Source organism: Ctenocephalides felis, unplaced genomic scaffold (genome assembly GCF_003426905.1).
Source record: "Ctenocephalides felis isolate EL2017-DRISC unplaced genomic scaffold, ASM342690v1 CF-g0.4_SCAFFOLD_03572, whole genome shotgun sequence".
Classification (NCBI taxonomy): Eukaryota; Metazoa; Arthropoda; class Insecta; order Siphonaptera; family Pulicidae; genus Ctenocephalides; species Ctenocephalides felis.
The window spans coordinates 29,044,749-29,055,667 of record NW_020539726.1 but is presented as its reverse complement, the minus strand read 5'-3'; the positions used below and the strand labels follow the sequence as shown (position 1 = coordinate 29,055,667).

The 10,919-nt window shown below is 28.7% G+C and overlaps 1 pseudogene; it reads right to left on the bottom strand.

The window, feature by feature from the left end:
• Positions 1–685: 685 nt before the first annotated feature.
• On the bottom strand, positions 686–10,156 carry LOC113388342 (annotated as a pseudogene).
• Positions 10,157–10,919: the final 763 nt, after the last annotated feature.

The following is a 10,919-nucleotide window of genomic DNA, read 5'->3' as shown; positions in this document are numbered from 1 at the left end:
TTTTTTTTCATATTTTCAAAGTTTAGTTATTCAAAAATATGTCATTAAAGGATTTTTCAAAATTACTATTATTTCCTGAGTTATATCCGTTTTAGTGATGTGGCCTCGGTTCGGGTCAGACCGAGTCTCAAAACTTTGAACGCGTTTTCTCGGAACTACTTTTTTCGAGCTGGCGGTAAGGATATCTCGCGTTCTAATGAACCGATTTACTTCAAATTTGGAGAGGATTTTCTCTATACATTGCTTTATCGCATGGGCCTCTCCAAAAACTATATTTTCTCATTTAGTATTTTTAAAAAATCGGAATTGTTAAAAAAAACATGAAAAAAAAATTTTTTTTTTCAAACTACCGCCATTCAAACAAAAAAACTTTTTTTTGACTTGTCCAAGGTTCATACGATAGCGACATCTATAATAATTAAGAATCCATCTTTTTTTTATGTTTCGGATCACCAGGAGGGTTGGAATCATGCACGCCAGGACACCCTCTTTTTTTTGAGCTCCCACTTTGACTGCTCATAACTTTGTGAATTCTAATTTTTTTTCTTTAATAATTTTTTTTATGTAATAATAAAATATCAATAAACAAATGATAAAAAAATCGATAGTAAAAATATTATTTGTTTCCTTCATACAGCGCTTCAAAAACCGGGCAAAATTCATGCTTCTACAGTAGAATACCCCCTTAAATCAACTTATTGTTTGGGAGGATTATATTTTTTATATAATAATATTTTTTTTACCTTGAAGCTACTGCGTTTCTATCTTTTTGCTCCGCTCTTTCAAACCATATGTGAGGCGAAGCAGCAGCTAAAGATTGCTGTATCAGTCCGAAAAAACCACCATGTTTTTGCCCTATCTGTAAATGGAAAATATTTCTAATAATTAAGTAATAATTGTTAGTGGTAACTTTGTGTTTGCACAAAAAGGAACGTATCTTACCAAGGAAAAGCAAGTTTCAGTTGAGAGCATCACTACATCTATAGGTGTTGTGTGGTTAGCCACACAAAATCCTCCTCGTTTCGGTCTATATTCAATATTGTGAAAAGTCAATACCGATGACAAAGCTCTGGCAAATATTCTGAAAGTAGTTTTGAATGCCAAATCGTTCAGCCAACGTTTGAAACTTCCATTTGGCAAACAACTGATCAGCATGAACGCGACTACTGTCCAAAGTACCTGAAAAATAAATAAATGAAAAGTCGAATGAAAAATGAAATGGTCCAATACAATTACGGGATTACAAACTTGTGAAAAGGACCTTTAATGGACCCATTTTTATATTAAAGTTTACTTATTTAGATTTTTTTACATAAGAATAAAATATCATTAACTATTTACCCCGGTTAAGAAAATGATCATTCTCAATGGAAACAAAATTAGATATCTAACTATACATCCTATTATCCAAAGAATAGTTAATTTCCAGCTGATGAATTCGTAGCGACGATTAGTACGCGTAAGAAAATTCCAATTTTTAAGTTCTTCTGCTTCAAATCTTGATGTCACTTCATCTTCGATAATACTTTCCATCCCTGATTTCAAATAGTTCAAACATCTTTCGATTCCTGATTCATTGATAAAAGTCCTGAAATATAGAATACATTATTACAAAATATTTTCAAAAACAATAAAAGATTGGTACACTAATTTTTGCCATAGCAGGAATAACATCAATTAGGATGGAAGATAATTAGTCCAGACATATCCCGAAGGAGAAATTTGTGTTTGTCAGAAAATCAGATTTGCTAATTTTATGTTTTCTCGACGTTGATAATTCTAAATCGAATTTGGAAAAGGTATATGTGTGGGTGAGCCTATTATTAACCTTTCGGGGACGTTTCTCAAAAAACAGCCGAAAAAAATTCGATGTAATTCGATAAGGACTCACGTTTATCAGTTTTGCGCGACGATTGGCCAAGCCGTTTCTTTAATTAGCACAATCCTGTATAGATTTTAAAAATTCCAAAACTGTTCGAAAAATATTGGTCGCGAATCGTGCTCATTAGTTTTTGGTAAGATCTAAATCTTTTTGATAAAACTTTGTATGACGATAGAATTCGTAGTCTGAAATAACAAACTAAAATATTATAGGCCTACGATAGAAGTAGGAATTATAAAAAATCATCAAAGTTTGGAATAGCTCCGGGCGCTTAAGAGATTCTAATCAGAATGCTGAACTTGCCTAAAGGCAAAATGCTACTTGCAACTAGTTCTAAAATATTTTCAGAAACAATATCAGATTGTCAAAAGATTTTTACTATATTAGGAATAATATTCAATTGGAAGCGAAGGTTATTTGTCCAGACGTACTTTGTTTTTCTTTTGAAAACCCTATCAACCCTGTGAGCTAAAAATTAAGAGATAGAAGGATAACTTTAAGTAAAAAGTCGTGGACCGCGACATATGTTATAAGTGATACTGATTCGAGCACTTCATGCTCACGATCAATAAAATCAATAAATAGCAATATAACCAAGTTGACAATTTCACCAACTTATTTAATTTCCAATTAACCACTTACATCATCTCCTGGTAGATGACGACTGGCTTGTCTTTTGATTCTGGCCGGAAGCAATACTGTGTCTCGTTTGATGACGTTCATACCATTGTTGTTAAATCCATTTATAAAATCAGCTTTAGGAGACTTGGCATCATCATTAATTTCATCTTTACGTGTTTCAGTTGAAGTCGTAGTAGTTGAATCTACTGTTTCCGAAGTCGATTCGTTTTCTTCGACTTCATAATATGACGCATAATGTTTACTCCGTTCAGAACTTTCGATGTTAACTCGACCAAACTGAAAGGAAAAAAAATTAATATATTTTTATTCACAATAATGGATTAAAATCCATATATTATGGATGTCAAAACTGAGGATTGGTGCTATTCATGTCCATTGCAATGAGGAGTAGTAATGAAAAGGCTTGAGCGTGCATTAACAACCAGTAGTTTTGTGTACGATCGCATTTCGTTCAGCTTGATATCAAGCAGTATGATAAAGGATTTTCACTTGAAATTACTAATCAAATTGAAGTACATGTAAATTGCAAAATCGCTTTTCGCAGTCGTTGCTGCAAGATGATAGAAAGTAAAAAATATTATTCAAATATATTAAACGACTTGATTTAGTATAAACATGGCTTTGTAAATAGCCATTTGTTAAAAACAAAACAAATTCATTATTAAATGTCTTTACGATACTGACTATTGTAATTCAAATAAAAAATTAAGAAATAAATATTATTAGATTTGAAACAAGTAATCGAACAATTTAGCAAAAAATACAACATTGAAAATCATTAATTGATATACAAGATTTTTTTTAAACTCTCTAATAAAAATAAAAGGGTTCAACTTCCCGACAGGTCACAAGGTAAACAGGTAGTAGACAGAAAAACAGGTGAATAAGTTGACGGGTAGATAGGTAAACATGTAGACAGGTATGCAGGTAAACAGGTATGCAGGTAAACAGGTATGCAGGTAAACAGGTAAAAAAGTAAGTAGGTAGGTAAGGAAACAGGTAGGCAAATAAATAGGTGGTCCGGTAGACAAGTACACTGGTACGTAAACAGGTAGACGGAATAAATGTAGTTAAGAGACAGGTGGACAGGTAGACAAATAGACAGGTAGATCATATAGATATCAAAAAAATATTGATTAAATCGATTATTTACAGTTATTGGGAAATTCATACAACTTGCCGCAAGGCAAAATGCCATTTAAGACTATTTTTTTTAAAATATAATATTATTAATATTATATTTAAAAAAAAAACTAGTCATAAAAGGCATTTTGCCTTGTGGCAAGTTGTATTATCCATATATATTTTATACCGAAAAGGTATAAAATAAGTTTGGGAATAGCATTCTCAATTCGTTACAAATTCATTGGCTTTTTATTAGTTCGACTTTTTTCTCTGAGTTTTACTGCGTTAATAACGTGTTATTAATTAAAGGTTCAAAATGTGTTATTAATTAAAGGGCAAAATTTTGCCCTAAATTATGTAATTGCCCTTAAATGTATTTTTTTTATTTTTACATATAATTCGCATAAATATGTAAATCATATTTATCTGGCACTATACAGCAAATGAAGTATTATACATAATTTAATTTTTATTAAACCTAAAATTAACATTAAAATTAAAATTATTAACTTCCCGTAGGGCAAGTTATAGTAATCGCAAAAAAATCGAAAATGAAAATTTTTATATATTTTTACGTTTCAGAGGTTTCTGAACATTTTGGCATACCTTAGAAAAAATGGATGTATGTGTGTGTGTGTGTGTATGTGTGTGTGTGTGTGTATGTATGTACGTGTGTGTATGTATGTGCGGATACAAATTTTCGTCGACGATTTCGGCAACACGGATCAACCGATTTGAATAATTCAAAGAACATTCGATCCGCATTGATAAGGAGACGTGCTGATTAGTTTTTGGCAAAGGCAGGTCAAGCCGTTCCGAAGATACGGGGCAAAAAGTTCCGAAAACGGTAACTCAGTTTTTAAGAGAACGGAGCGTCCGATTTTAATAATTCAAAAAACATTTTATTTGTATTGACAAGATGAAGAATCGATACAACTTTCATGAAGGTAGGTCCAGCGGTTTCGGAGATATAGAGGAAAAAGTAAAAAAATGAGCCATTTGGCGGTCAAAAATGATCATTAGACATATGCACATCAAATTATCAGATATTTTATGAAGATTTTAACAATAAGTATAATTATTTTTTACATTTTTATGGATTCCGTACCAATGCTTATGCGCTAGACAGCGACGCGGCCTATGTAGTTAAAGCAGTACGATTGCTTTGAAAAAAAAGTTCAGATCTTCCACAATATGTCAAAATAAAGAAAAAAAAATTTTTTTTCAAAAAAAAAAATTTTTTTTAAAAAAAAATTTAAAAAAATTTTTTTTTTTTTTTCAAAAAAAACTAATTTTTTGTCCAATTTATAGTTTCTCAAAAATCTTATTTTTTCAAAGTAATTTTTTTTCAAAAATGTTAATCGTTTTAAAAAAAAATAATAATTTTTGGTACGGGAAGTTCCAGCAATTTGCCTTAAGGCACGATGCCCTAATTGCCTTAAGACAGAATTCCACTTACAGCTAGTTCAGTATGTTCTATAAGACCATGATATCTATCATGAAAAAATAATCAGTATCATTCCCAACCAATATCTCTTGAATCGTTTTTGATTTTTTTTAAATCAATTCAGTATTGTGAGCAAGAACTGATGAAAAGATTACACTTTTTTGCAAATTAGAAAGAAACGGCTCAGCCGATCAGCACACAAAATTTAGAAATGATAGTCTTTATCCAGATACATCGAATTGTTTTTAATTTTTGAAATCGGTCTAGTTAAATTAATTAAATAAAATTAAAATGACAACCTGGCTACTTTAATGGGAATAAAAATTTCGCTAGTAATTCACCAATAATACTAATTATAGTTGATATCAGCATTCTAAATAATTTTGTTCTGATAAAATCATCACGAATTATTAAAAATAAATTTTAATCATCAAATTAATTTTATTTTATATATTATCAAGCATATCGCAAATGTCATTTACAACGCAGTTTAATCTTAAAAAAATATTATCAAGATTTTTTTGTTGCGGAATTAGTTGCTATGTAAATATTTTTGCAATCAGTGTACTAATAATAAATTTCTCAATATAGTACTGCGCGATCACTTTTTATATTTTAGTACAACTTTTTTGACCAAATTTAATTAAGAGCCAAGGACACGTTTTATTAATTAATTAATTTTAATTTTGACGAGTGCCCACAATGCTCTAACCAAATTTACGAAATTTAATATTTTTTTCCGTTATACATCTGCAAATAATACTTAAAAAAATGACTTTTTATCATTTATATTATTAACTGTATTAATACCCTTCTAATTGGATCTAGTTAGAATCTTATTGGATTTCTCTTAAATTTAACTTTAGACCTATGAGTTACATATATGCTCGAAATTTTTTTTAAGTTTGTTAGAGTTATTTAAAGATAAAATGACGATTCAATTTTTTCAAAGGTTCAAAGTCGATATTGTATAGTGTTCAACAATCAACGTGTACTTTGAATCGATTTTTATTAATATAATCTATAAAATGATTCCACGTTGTTTGATAACAAAATAAAGTCATATACATCTCAAAAGTGATAATTAGATCATAAAATGGTGTTGATGACCCTATGAATTAATGTACTTACTTTTTTATATTAACGCATTTTATATTGTTATTTTCGAATCTATGAGTTAAATTTTCAGTAATTATTACTAAGCCCAAAGTTGTTTAAAAAATTTGCCCTAGATTTTAATGCAATTTAGAAAAAAATTCTTATTAATTCCAAATTAAGACTTTAAAGTTAAAAATCAGATTATTAATTAGACATTTTAAATTTAAACAATGCAATTTTTTATCGATAATTTTAAAATCAATTGAATTTTTAATAAAAAGTAAGGGGTAGGAAATAAAACTTTAATAGAAAATGTTTCTTTGTAAATTTGTTTACAAGATAGCGATCACAAGTAGATAGAAATTGATTAGCATAATTTTTACTGAAAATAAATATTTTTTTTTACAATAATTAAATAGCAATCAGAAAGAACATTTCTATAAGCTTGTGTTGATTAAAATAATTTTTTTAGTAGAATATTTTTTTATATATAGTTGAACTTATGCTTATCAACTTCAATCATTTATTAGATAATAATTTTTAATTGATTATACAATGAGAATCAAAACACGTTTAAATACTTAAGCATATAAGAAAAAATATATAATTCTTTTTATTATTATATACTTCATACTGAATTAATTATTACTAAAAATTTAAAAAAAATGTAATATTATTACATTATTTTATTCTTACAAAATCTCCAGAATCTCAATTGCAAATATAAATATAAACCAATAAAATTACGTTTGTGCAACATTTTGCTTATTAATGCTAATTTCTATAGGATAATTATTGATATTGATTTCTGTAAATAATTGGAGTGCTAACGACCTTAAAATATCTTAATTTACATAACAAAATGATAAGAAATGTCGTTTAAAATATAAATCATATACTGCCACGCGACTTCTCTAATCAAATTATTTTGAAATATTTTATTTATAAATGTTCGATATCATTTTGTAACGATCGCTTTTTAGCTAAATAGTAATTTTTAAGATTACTTAATTTCGATTATAAAATAGATTTCAATCATTTGCAAGCTTTAAAATATGTTATCAGTGTATTTAACGAATAATTCGGATTATTAACACTTCTTATTAATTATTAACTTTTTTGTGCCGTTTTTTTTCAGTAACATCTTACATAAACATTAGAAGTTGATGATTATTTGATTCTGTATAATTACTTCCTAACAAATAATAATTATTGCTAAATCATTCTTATGCTTAGAAAACTAAAAATTATTAAAAAAATTAAAAATATTGAAGATCTTGCAATACGCTCTTGATTTCACTAAGCATTTTAACCCTTTCCACTCGGATGCCGGCGCTCCGGCGGCAAAATACGTAGTAATTCCGCAATTAGCGAGTGGAAAGGATTAAGTCTTTTATGAAGATTTCTTTCAACTAATAGTCTAATAAAAAGTCTGCGCAATTTTTTTATTGAGTATTAGCAATAGTATATGTAACGTATGCAATTTCATATTATCATGAAATATTATTGAACTTGAAAAAGTTGTAAAAGATGAAAAAACACTCTACAAAATGATGTAAATGATTTTGCAAATTGCGTTAGTTATTATTAATTCAATTATATATATGCAAGTCATGCAATAGAACCTGTTGATGAGTTGTTTACAAAAAACGATTGCAGTTCGTACAAGTTTACTTATGTCGTACCTGCACTTTAACTCTGTGATAGAATGTTAGATAATAAATAATATATCTGCTTAAATAAGGTGCCCAAAATACTAAAATTAATATTTTTTTTAACTATAATAACAAAAAGGTCAAAGGCCTTAACACCAATCATTCAAGAAACAAAGGCATTTATTAAGTTGCCAATACCATTCGTGCGCGGATATATAAACGTGACAATTCATAGAATTCAATAAATCAAAACTTTACCGGTGTTATGAATCAACATTACTAAAGATATGACTATCGATTAAAGATTTGTTTAATAATGAGGCGGAAATAATATTTGGAAAATTTTCTCACACCTATTTTGAGTTATCAATATTTAAATACTAATGGTTTTATTAACAATGGATCGTTTGATGTTTAAATTCCCTCCGTTTGTCTTGCTAGGATAAGTTATAGTGATCGCAAAAAAATTGAAAACGAAATTTTTTATATATCTTTACGTTTCAAAGATTTTTATAAACATTTTGGCATGCTTATACTAAATGGATGTATGCGTGTATGTGTGTGTGTGTGAGGTGCGGATGTGCGGATACAATTTTTGTCGACGATTTCGAGAACACGGATCAACCGATTTGAATGATCCACAAAACATTCGATTCCTATTGATGGGGAGACGTGCTGATTAGTTTTTGGCAAAGGCAGCAAAGGAAGTTCCGGCAATTAGCCTTAAGGCATGATGCCATGCCCTACCAGTTATTTTTATTTTTGAATAGTCCAATTAGGTTGCCTTACAAAAAGCCATGTAATAACCGACTAATATTTGGAAAATTTAGTTAGGGGTTCTTGGGAGTATTGAGGTCTGGTTAAAAAAAAACAAAAAAAAATGTTTATATATACATATATATATTAGTTATTTTGCAAAATAATTATTACTTAAGATATTTTCATATCATTTTGTAATATATGATTATTCGATATAATAGATACGCGTTTATATAAAAGAGAAACAATTACTCTTGACCTTGTTGTGATAATGTTAAATGAATTGAATTAATTTTGATATTGAAAACGTTAGTTCAAAAGTATCATGTTGAGTTTTAATCATAACTTTATCAATTGTCAACAATTTATGCGATATAAAGTTTAATTTTTATATTGTATCATAACAAAAATCAAATTTGCACTAATTGCCTTTGTTTTTTTAATAGAACGGGGCGTCCGATTTTAATCATTCAAAAAACATTTTACAAGATTAAGTATTGACAAGATCAAGAACTGATTAAATTTTTGAGAAGGCAGGTCCAGCGGTTATGGACTCTCAACAAGAATAAGTTAAAAAAATGTCATTTGGCAGTCAAAAATGTTTATTGGATTTATGCATATCAAATTATCAGATATTTTATAGAGATTTTCATAATGTGTACACATTTTGTGTAATTTTTCTTAGGTTCCGTACTAAGATTTTTAATCATGGTACGGGAAGTTCCAGCCAGTTGAAGATTTATTTAATACCAAAATGTTACCAAAAGTTGTTTATTAAAATTTCAAAATATATAGTTGATTATTAAAATATTTGCATTAAAAATATTGTAAGAAAGTGATAGTTTTCTGAAGACAACAGTATCACTCTGAATTTAATATTCACCCTTTCCACTCGCAAATTCCGAGATATATATGAATTTTGGATGGCATCCGAGTGGAAAGGGTTAGAATGCTGCAAACGATTTACAAAAATATCTTCACAAGGAAAAAAATCTATTTTTTCTTAATATTGATCTGAATCGAATCTTTAATAACATTTGAATTTGAAATGAATCTTTAATAACATTTGAAAAATAAAATTAGAACTGAAATACTTTTTGAAAGATTATGAAAGCGATATTTTCTTTGAACACTGATCGATGACAACTGTACCAAAACTTAAAAGGTTATAATCAAAAATGTTATTATTAAATAGGACTATTTCTGTGTGAAATAATTACAGTTTAAAATTTTAATTTGCAAGAAAGGAGAAAACGATCTCACGCAACATGTGCGTGCGCAGCAGTGGATGATTTGGTTATAAGGTTCATATTGTATATTTATACTATATTTTATTCATTTTAGAATATTTGTTCCATGGCCAAATAGATATATGGTTTATCTTACCTCAAATAGTTGCAGCAAAAGGCTCACATACAACCTTCTTACTCCTAGCTGTTGTCCAACAACTGCCAAAAATACAACAGAACTAACAAACAGTGCAGGGAACATAAAAAAGGAACATGCAAGTACTAACAACAATGTTGTGGTCAGTATCATTTCACATTGCAAACTAGTCACATTAAAATGTTTCCGTAAAATTTTGTGATACAGTTCACCGAGGTCTATGTCGAACAGACCCATTTTTCACTAATAAAATTAATTTAATTTCTAATATAACTTATTTTAATTTTATTTAATATATTATATATTAATAATAGTAAAAAAATCAGTCATCAATTAGTGTTAGTTTAGATATCACAGCATGAGTTTAGGAGTAGTACTGATTTGAACGCAGGCTTTTTACAATGACCCAACTGTACGCCGGACTTTGTGAGTACATTTAAACAGAGAGCTAATGATTTTTTTATTTATATATTATTTTATTCAAAATAATAACTAGTCGGGTGCATGGCATCGTGCCTTCAAGCAAATTGCTAGAACTTCCCGTACTGTAATTAAAAATCTTGGTACGGAACCCAAATAAAATTACACAAAATGTGTACACATTATGAAAATCTCTGTAAAATATCTGATAATTTGATGTACATATGTCCAATAAACATTTTTGACCGCCAAATTACATTTTTTAACTTATTTTTTATTAAGAGTCCATAGTCGCTGGACCTGCCTTCCCAAAAATTTAATCAGTTCTTCATCTTGTCAATACAAGTAAAATGTCGACGAAAATTTGTATCTGCACACACACACACACATACATCCATTTTTTCTGAAATATGCCAAAATGTTCAGAAACCTTTGAAACGTAAAGATATATAAATTTTTTTATTTTAGATTTTTTTGCGATTACTATAACTTGCCCTACGGGAAG